Below are 11,258 nucleotides of genomic sequence, written 5' to 3' on the forward strand. Positions count from 1 at the left end.
TAAATCTCAAAAAATCGGGTATGATCCCAGGAGATGAGACAAAGATCAAGTTGAAGAGAAGCATAGAAGAAATTTCAGTACCATTGAAGAAAGCTAAACAAAGCAAACATCTAGATTGTCAGTCACAAGGTCTTCAAGAAAGCAAAGAAAATAATTGTAATGTGACAGTGATGTCAGGGGAAATTCTACCCAAGTTTCCTTCAGTTTCATGCAGTAAGTTATATCCTGAGTTACTCAAAGCCCATCTTATTGGCCCATGTCAGGCTAAGCCTTTGTTGTCTCCTTACCCGAGATGGTATAATGAGAAAGTCTTTTGTGAATATCATGCTGGAATCCGAGGACACTCCATCGAGAATTGCGGTAACTTTAAAAGATAAGTTCAAGACCTTTTGGTTCATAAAATCATAAGAGTGGATGTTAACAGTCAATCCATTTTGATCAAACAATTGGGATTCAAACCCCAAAATAAAGTTAACGCGATCAAGGCAAATGAAGATTATACAGCAAAAGATATTGAAAAGAAAAAAAGGCAAAATTGAGGAATATAAAGTATGTATAACAGATTCAACTCCTGATACTTCTCTGATATTAAATAATGAGAAAGAAATAAAAAGAGATGTAATTCAAGATTGGCCCACCGATTTAAGAATGAATGGGAAAAATGTAACTCTAAAGAAACCTCAAACATTTGTATCAGATATTCTGAGGACAAGTGAAGCAATGGGCAATATAAAGAGTCTGATGAATACTACTCCAATCACAGCTGCAAGATGCATTCAGAATCATAACAAAACTTTCATCACCAAAGGAAGTTGTTCTGAATATAAATTTGAGCCCAATTTCTACTCGGGGGAGAAAAAGATGATGATAGAGACTGGTCAGGAAGAAACAAAGATTTGTTTATTTAAAGGTTTATCCAAAGAAGTTGACATAAAAGATGATCAAGAAATGGGGGGCAAATGAGGACAAAAACCTTAGTCCTATTACACACCTAACATTATAGTGAGGCATGATAGATAAACAATTGGAAGTTGATATCTACCACTGTAGTACCTTTCTACTTTCAGCATCTTGTTTGAACTTGTTTTTTGTTCATTTTCTCTTCCCTTTGTGCAATAAATAAATTTGTGTTGCTTTTATGGTTATGAGCAAGGAATTAAGTTTTAATCTTGAAATTCTTGAGTATCAAGTAGATTAAATATTCTTTTAATTTTTCAAGAGTTATAGATCTTTGGCAAGTGGTAAAATTATATCTTCCATATCCTATCCAACGCCAATTACTTGATCCTTACAAAACCAAATCCTGACACTACGATTATCTGATACTCTGAAGAAATATCTCTACCTATTTTTGAGAGACCAAATCCAGATGTTTACTGGTTTATGATACTACTTTCCACCACATACACAACTTCAAAAGTCACACTTTTGTCCTTCCAAATACAAAACCATCATAAACCAAATGACCTCAAAAGAACCAAACTTTCAATTATCTGTGAATCTTCCTACAAGAAGAGACGAGATGAGGCATTATGGACCAGCTTATCGAAGATAATTTTGAGTGATTGGAGCATACTCAAAGAAGAAAATATGATTGATTTAAATAAATATATCATGCATTAATTACATTGTTTTCACGTAAATAAAAGTTAATCTTGAATATTCATCCCCCTGGAGATACATCTTTTCACAAAGACTTCTATGTATAAGACGACTGAAATTTGAGCACAGTTTAAGCATGCAAACTCATTGACATGTCGCCCAAAGATGAATGAGGCAGTTGAAGGAGCAAATAAGAACATTAAGATGATCATTACAAAGATCACTGAAACTTACAAGGATTGGCACTAGAAACTACCTTTTGCCTTATATACATATCAAAATACTGTTCAAACATCACTGGGGAAACACCTTATTGTTCAGTCTTACCAATTTGAGATACCATCACTTTGTATCTTAAAGGAGCTAAAATTAGATGAGGCTGAAGGGATCCAAGCTTGGCAGATGCATCAGAAACGGATGATGAAAGATCACATCCGAGAGAGTTCCAAGAGGGTGATCTAGTGTTTAAAAATATCTTGCCCATACATAAAGATTTTCGTGAGAAATGGATGTCTAATTGGGAAGGGTCAAATATTGTAAAAAATGGGCCTTTTCTGGAGGAGCATTGATTTTGACAGAAATGAATGGGAAAGTTCTGAGAAACCAAATAAACTCAGATTCTGTTAAGAAATATTATACTTGAAAAAAAAGGAAAAAAAGGAAAAAGGGAAAAAAAGGAAAAAATTAAACCAAGATGGGTGACTCATGGAGCCTCAAGTTACAAAGTTGATGAAGTACAATTAGTTCAAAGATTTATATTCAGCACGAAGAGCAAGAAATGTTGAAGATATGAGAAAATGGGAATGAAAAAAAATGACAGTCTAGAGGGACCCAGATGATAGAAAAATCCCCAGCAAAGCAGATCCAAGTCAAGTAAAGCAAGATTGAAGGCATCCAATTAAGAGAGAATATCTTCAGAATTCGTTTCGCCTCTCAAGATTGATTTTTATTTGCAAAAATTGGTTTTTAAAATCTTTAATGTATGATATGAAAAATGATAAAAGGGGGGTTCAAGATGTAAATTTAAAAAAAACATCTTGAAACCAAAGGAGGATTCGAGTTGAAAACCTGAAAAGGAGGCTCGAATTTTGAATGGTGCAACAACGACATAAGAGACGATCTTAAGCTCTTAATGAAGCACCACACATCCCAAAGATTTTCCTGAGAGTCAGACACAAGAAGTATTTCTACGAGATGAGCATAACAACGAGAAGTATCTCTACAAGATGAGCATAACAATCATTTCTTCAAGTTAACCCAAAGAGACATATATGCTGGACTGATCTGAGAGACCTTACTTTACCAGAATCAACCTACACCTTAAATCAGTCAATAGTTTTGACACTTGCCATAGAACTATGATTTTTGAATAATTTAAAAGAGTAGTTGATTTATTTGATATTTATTAATTTCATGTCTTATGATTTAATTCTATTGTGAACCTGAAAAGGGCAATACTTTACAAAATTCTGTCATTCTTTGATAAAGAAAGGAGAAAAAACATTTTCAAATAGGATAGTCTCAAATGAGGAAGGTCCTTGAAGCAAATTGTTGCCTATTCTACTTCTATTGAAGAAAAAGAATAAGTCGGGCCAAAATGATAAAGCACTTTCTTGAAAGTAAGTGGTCCAAGAAGCCAGAAAATCTGGAGAATTGAACTTATGAAGATCTCATGTAACATTGTTAGCAATCCATCAAGAAAGATTATCACTTATTTCATGCTGAGGGCGATAAGCATCACCAGACAAATTATTTTCCTCAGCCATCAATCCTTGTTCTCTAGAAGATTACATCACAGAGTTATAAGTCTCATTAAGGTATATTATGGGAATAAAGAAGTCCACCATCTGCACTCTGGTTATACTGTGATACTGGTTCAAGTCTTGATGCATCATTGCTGCCTCTTCCATGCCGATTATTTTCCTTGTCAGGATTATATCCATTATGTCCTTTAGAAGATTGCTGAACTTGAAATTAAGGACTTATGGCACAGAATAAGACATTAGAACAAATTCTACACTTGTATGCCTTTCATATTAGGTAACATTGGTTACAGGATTCCAAAAGTAGAGATAACCAGTTTTACTATCAACTAAACCTTTCTATGGTTTGGGAAGAGTGAGATATGGTAGTGCGTATCTTGGGGTTATAAAAGAGAAAGTTGTTGTGGCAGCCATTGCAAGAAAATGAACCAACAAAAATCTTCTAGTTCATCCCGATGATGTTTATTTCTTCCAGTAAGGTTGTTACACTGGATGCTACCGACAACAAGGTCGAGTCCGTCAAATCTACTCATCAATTGCTCCAACCGATCATTATTCAGTTCTTGTACATTTCAAGGATATGCTAAGACAGTAGAAGGTAACCTCTACATCACTGATTCCAGAGAAAAGAGATAGAACATTGATACCATCGGGGAACATGTCTCTAGCAGATCCTCCTCCTCATGTATGGTTTTTAAGGAAATCTAGAAGCATTTCCACTTCATCAGGTTCAAGTGGAGCAACTTTATTCCTTCCAACCCATACCATATTCCATTTTTGACACTCATCAAGAACATACTTCTGGACACTCGAAGGTGGTTCATCGTCATAAGCTTCAAGAGCCTTACGGATCCTTTCTGTCAATTTGGCACTTCCTGTACATGTTTGTAAACAGTTCAACTTTGTTCTTAGATCCCAAGAAGGCCACCAGTTTTTCGTCAATGGAAAAGCATCATGTATGGTGCATGGAGGAAGCAGAATAAGAGGAAATCTATTCTCAATTAGCAGATTATGAACATAGCCCATTTTCTGTGCAGCAGCACAAAAATATTTCGAATATACAAATTCTGGCTCTACATCATATAAGTACCGTGACATTTCAGTCGAAGAACCAACTGGAGCAAGTGTCACATTCTCATAGTAGAAATAAGAAGGCCCAATAGCATCTTCTGGAAGTGTTCTCTGAGTTATCTGATTTGTTTCGGTGGGAACCCCAAAACCAATCATTGGATTTGGAAGAGGAACTGCATGATTGTCTTCATTAAGAAGCTTCTTTTCAAGATTCCTCTGCTTCTCCCTTTTACAAAAATCATAGCCTGAGTTTCGCATTTTCTTATCATTGGGATTATTGCATAATAGCTTTTTATCTTCTACTAGAAGAAGTATGTCAGCAGCTTTAGCCATTTGAGCAGCACATATAAAATCTGTCAACTCTGTAATTAATGAATCCGGACCACATCTCTCCATGGCTATTGAAACCTCATCATCTGAGTACCCCATTTTCGTTAAGCATGACAGTTTATTCTCCTCATCAGAATCAGAATTCAGGATTTCCTCGGTATCAGAAGAACTATCAATATCTGTGAAACCATCCTGAAAGATCGTTTCATAATCAGATGAGTAGTTATCAGAATCAACATGTTGCATGGGTACGGACTTTTCAAGAACTTGTATCACTGTAAATGGTCACCTCATTCAGAAGAGGCACATATCTCATACATTTCTGTCAGAATAATTGAGTATTTCTTAAGTTTGTGACAACATGAAGAGAATTCCTCAAGTTACTTGACAACTTCTGTTTAGTGACACCAGAATGAGAGTATTCAAGATAAACAGATTTGGGGTACGAATATAGCTACAAATACCCACAACAATGCATTGTCAAAATTGGACCTCGTAAGGATCATAATATTCAAGTGAAATCGACATTGAGAGTAAATCAGAAGCAGAATATTGGGACATCTCGAAAGCCCATTTAATACAAAAATGTTTTTTGTGGAGCATCCTGAAGGCCCACGTCAGTATGAATGTTGGGCATTTTGAAAACTCACATCAACAAGAAGCAAATGTTGGGGTATGCTGAAAGCCCCTTTCAAACAGAATGAATAATGTGCACGCATTTTGAACGCTTGTATTAGCCAATATTGGGGCATGCTGAAAGCCCCTTTCAATCAGAATGAAGAATGTTGACACATTTTGAACGCTTGTATTAGCCAATGTTGGGGCATGTTGAAGGTCTGTATCATCTTGCAGAAAGATCATTGATTTGAGCAAATATTTCCATTGAGGCAAAAAGGTATGAAGAATGAAAATGGAGAAACAGTGGCAGTCGAGCTGACTATACATAATTGCTTCATTCATCAGGCAATTGCATTAGGGTTCTATTATTGAACAAATATTTACTCAGTAAGTATGGTTTCAAATACCCAATCTTCTTAACCATGTGTCACATGACATAGTGTTATTTATTAAGCTACATCACGGTTGCATGAATAAAGATGGTCCCCAGACAAACCATTCGATCCAGGTTTCAGTTTCTCAAAATCCCGGCTTTGAATTTTGTATTCTGTGTGACGGTGATGATTGGAAATATTTCTTTGAAATTCCTGACAGTTAGTTTCAATCATACTGTTGAGGCTACAAAGTTGTTTTTCACAATAGTTGTCGCTTACTTGATGACATTGAAGAAAGAGGTTCGGCTTATGTATATCACCCTTATTCCCGTTGTTACTGAGGTTAACATTGCCAGTCATAATGAACTGAATTTTCATCTATTCGATTTATCATGTGCATTTCATCTACAATAGCAAGAATTACATGGACCTCTTTCTGTACATGACTCCTATAGGTGATGTGTTTCTACTTCCTACAACACTCATATGGAAGAAAACGTGATTGATATCACCTATGCCTTTGCCAGAAATGATATCAAAATCAGTTGCTTTGAACACTATGCAAAGAGCTTCAATGATAAAAGCTGGGCAGAAGCCACAGGAAAGGATGAATGTGTTGTCAAATGTTTTACGAGCATCTGTGCAGAAGTCACAAGCTGGATGAATGTGTTGTCAAGCGTTTTATGAACCAGTTATTCCGATGCTAAACCAATGTTGTGATCATATGGTTTCCATTTATTGATGCAAGATAAAGTCTGTATTCTTCAACCCAAAGGTTAGAAGTGAGATATGATGAAGATTTCTTTCCATGGAAAGGAAGCTGAAATTTTAATAATAAGAAACTAGTGGAGCCAACTAAGGTTGAACGACAGGTTATTGTTAAACACCTCAACATGATATGGTCCAAGTTGCCTTGTTCGAGATCCAATTAGATGTTGAGACATGAAAGGAATTAGGATAAATCCTCCTTGTGATGTATTTCAAAAGTCAAATTAGATCAGACTCTACTCCCCTAATTAATCCCCGCTGAGTCAGACATATCTACATCTACACTCTTCAAAGATGACAATTTCTCTCTTCAAATATGATAAATTCTCTTTTCAAAGAAGAAAGATTTATTGGATTTCAACACAAGTCCAAGCAAAGAAAGCTGGTGTTATTCATGATAAGATGGGGCATCAAGGTCATAATTCTGATTACGACAAGAGTTCTACAAATGAAACATTTCTTCTGAGACTTTCATGAAACAAAGATTGCTCTTCCAAATCAGAAATGCCAGCTTAAAATGACATTTTGATCAAAGTGAAGGAAGAAGAAATTCATAATGAGAAGAATTTGTTCAACCTTTTACTTGAATTCATCACTCGATGGATCAACTTTTCCAGAGAAAGTTCATAATGAGAAGAACTCATCTGAAGAATGAACAAGAAGTTCATAATGAGAAGAACTTGTTTAACTTTTTGTTTGAATTCATCACTCGATGGATCAAATTTTCCATAAAAGAGTTCATAATGAATATAACTTATCTGAAGAGGAAGAAGAAGTTCATAATAAGAAGAATTTGTTCAACCTTTGTTTGACTCTATCACACAAGGAGATAGATCAATATCAACATTTCCAGAAGTGTTCATAATGAGAAGAACTCATCTGAAGAAGGAGAATAAATTCATAATGAGAAGAATTTGTTCAACCTTGCCTTAATTTATCATATATGAAGTTGAATCAATGACACCTCTTTCAAGGATCAGCATTTCTAGAAGAAGTTCATAATGAGAAGAACTTGTTCAACCTTTTGCTTTAATTCATCACCCGATGGATTAGCATTGCCAGAGAAAGTTCATAATGAGAAGGACTTATCTGAAGAAGGAAGAAGAAGTTCATAATGAGAAGAACTTGTTCAATATTTTGTTTGAATTCATCATTTGATAGATCAACATTACCAGGTAGAGTTCATAATGAGAAGAACTCATCTGAAGAAGGAAGAAGAAATTCATAATGAGAAGAATTTGTTCAACTTTTTGTTTGAATTCATCACTCGATGGATCAAATTTTCCAGAGAAGAGTTCATAATGAGAAGAACTTATATGAAGAAGGAAGAAGAAGTTCATAATGAGAAGAACTTATTCAACTTTTTGCTATATTGCATCACAGAATGAGATAAATTGTCATCCCCATAAGAAATTCATAATGAGAAGAATTTGTTCAACTTTTTGTTTGAATTCATCACTCGATGGATCAAATTTTCCAGAGAAGAGTTCATAATGAGAAGAACTTATCTGAAGAAGGAAGAAGAAGTTCATAATGAGAATAACTTATTCAACTTTTTGCTATATTGCATCACAGAGAGAGATAGTCAAATGAAAAAAAACTTATTGTCTTTTCGTCTTTGCCCTATTCTCATTAACATAAGAATGAGCAAAGAGGGGCAGCTGAAGACACTAGTTTTTTTCATTTTATTATTATTATTACTTTTATATTATTATTATTAATATTATTATTATTACAAACAGGCCCATTTACAATTACAAATCCCGGAGCCCAATTACCATCAGAGGCCCAGACCCAATTCAGTTTAGAACCAGCTCAGCAGATAACCCAAACCCTTTAGGGTTTGTATCATATCTACTAGGGTTTCTAACCCTAGCGTCGCCGCCGCTCCAAGCTTCCAGACACTTCAACATTTGCTGCCAAGTGCTCCAACCGCCACTGCCGACGATGCCACTGCCATGTGCCTCAACCAACTTATACCACCCTCTTCGAAGCCTCCAGAAGACCAGATGGCAGCCCACGTTGAAGCCCTATGGTGAGTCACCACCATAGCTATGGTGACTCACCTAGGCAACCACCAATGGAACTATTCCGAAGGGCGTACCTCCATGGCTATAAAAGCCATTGCACCTGCAAAATGAAAAGAGGGGGGACAATAGAAAGCCACGGCAGGAAACAGAGGCGACAACAACCAAGGAAAACAAACGACAGAGAGCAACTAACAGCAGACAAAGACCAAACCATAGCAAACAATCGGCAAAAGAGAGCAAAACAACCACAACAATAACCAGAAAAGAAATAAAGAAGAAACTAGAAAGAAACTTACCAAAGAGGAGCCTCTACGAGCCACCGGAGAGCCGAAACGTCGAAGGGAACTATCCTAGATCTACGACGATTGGTAAGGTTTTAAGCTAAAACAACCTTAGATTCGGGTATAAAAAATAGGGGCTTCGATTTGGGGTGGATTTTGTAATTTTCGGCCACCGTTAACGGTGGCCGATGACGGCGATCGACCGGAGACTGGACTCCCTCCGGTGTAGAGAGAAGGTAGAGAGAAAATATTTTCTCTCGTCTAGAGAGAGAAAGAAATAAAAAGAAAAATGAAAGTTTAGGCCTAAAATGGTCGGTTTAGGGGATATATAAATCCCTCCCCAAACGATGCCGTTTTGGGGAGGGATCCCTGCGTAATTTTACATACGAGTAAAACCCTTTCCGTAGTCATTCAAGTCTTATAAATTTACATTATGGTCACTAATATCAATTTATGAGCCTTGTAATTCGGTTTTCTAATTCTGTTTTATTATAATTTAATCAATGCTACATATGTATATATCTTTAGTATAAAATACCCTATTTAGTCCCTTAAGTTTTAATAATTTTTATTTTGATCATTAATTAAATAATTAAGGCTAAATGACACTGTTAATTATTATATTTCATAATATTACGAATTAGACCATTTAATTTTAATAAGTTATAATTTAATCCCTAAATTTAATTTATTTAATTTATTATTTTTTAAGACCCTAGTTTCAACTTTATTTATTTTAGTCATTGTTTATTTATATTTTAATTTTATATGTTTATATATTTAATTACTTTTGTTCTTATTATTATTTATTCATATAAATATATATATAAGAAATAATATTTATTTATTTTATTTGTTTTTTTAAATCCTATTTATAAATTTAATTTTAAAAATTACTTTTAAGAAAAGTAATAATATTTTAAATATATATTTATTTTTCAATATTAAGAAAGGGCAGTCTTAAAGCAACTAGATGTCCATTTTATGATATTTTTAAATAAATAAATATTTTTCTTTTATAAATTATATATTGATCTATTTTTTAATTATTTTTAGATAGATGTTTTAATATTTATTTTTTAATATTAATGAAAGAGCTGTCTTAAAGCACCTAGAAGTCATTTTCTGATATTTCTAAATAAATAAATATCTTATTTATATTTAAATTAATATATTTTCATAAAATTATAAATTTGAAATAATAATATTATAAATTAAATATATATTTGAATTTTTAAATTTCTGATAATAGAGATAATTTATAATTAAGGAGTACCAATTTTGGGCGTTGTGGGGGTGCTAATCCTTCCCCAAACGTAATCGACCACAAATCCCTTTTTATTATTAAAAAGAACGAATTTTTGGTTAAAACGCAGACCAGTTTATCTTTTAACTAATGTTTTCTTAAAAACTCTTTTAAAAGATGATTTTTAGGTATTCTACCTACCTAATCCAAAAAAATCGATGGCGACTCCCAAAACATTTCAACAAAAACCATTTCTTCACATTATTTTTCCCGCCAAGTAAAATTTCGTGCCCGGGTGAAAACCGGTTACGACAATGTCGTACTCATCCATTCCCTGCAACATCAAACCCCTAAATTAGAAGACAAAGTAAAATCTAAAATTATATATATACACACAAATAATTAAATTACATTGTTCGAGTCATATCGGGATGAGTGTAGGAAGTATCATCTATAACAGTGGCAGATCCAAAAATTAAAAAATGGGATTCAAAAATTTTAATACTCATCTTTTCAATATAATGAGTACAAAATTTCTTTTTTTCTTCTTTTAATATATTGAATTGTATTGAATATTTAATCTAAAATAATGGGTGTGCATTCGACCCCTATGTGGCCATATGCATCCGCCCCTAATCTATAACCTCTCCCAAATCCAAAAAATATAGATTATATTTCATTAATAAATACAAATCATACCAATTCAGATAACCATTTTGCTGATGAAAAGTCCATCGTTGCATCCTGAAAAGATAAAAAGAAAGAAAATAGAAAATAAGAGATGATTAATCACCTTTAATATATATATTTTTAGTGATATTAAAACTGCTACAAAATTATGAGCTTTACTTGTTATCTTCCCATCTTATAGTAGGTGTGTGTTGCTCCATCAATTGTTGGATGTCTAACCCACGTTTGAGAAATTTTGTCCTTATCTTGGAATTAAACCATTATTTAATTAAAACCTTGAGAAAGAGATTGTGGGTACTGAAATTAATAATATTATCTCAACTTGGTCCACATTGCCAACCAGAACCCTATAACTTGAATAATTATTGAACTAGTCATTGTATTATTTTGGGTTTAACAATTATTATCTTGTTTACAATTATTACATGTTGCTCATTAAATCCAATTGGTGGATGATCCGGTCCAGGGTGTGAATATCCAAATTT

At 34.0% G+C, this 11,258-nt stretch overlaps 1 pseudogene; it reads right to left on the bottom strand.

Moving 5' to 3' along the window:
* Positions 1–3,917: 3,917 nt before the first annotated feature.
* On the bottom strand, positions 3,918–8,576 carry LOC120141818 (annotated as a pseudogene).
* Between the last annotated feature and the right edge of the window lie 2,682 nt (positions 8,577–11,258).

Source organism: Hibiscus syriacus, unplaced genomic scaffold (assembly GCF_006381635.1).
Source record: "Hibiscus syriacus cultivar Baekdansim isolate YM2019G1 unplaced genomic scaffold, ASM638163v2 tig00110813_pilon, whole genome shotgun sequence".
In the NCBI taxonomy this organism is placed as follows: Eukaryota; Viridiplantae; Streptophyta; class Magnoliopsida; order Malvales; family Malvaceae; genus Hibiscus; species Hibiscus syriacus.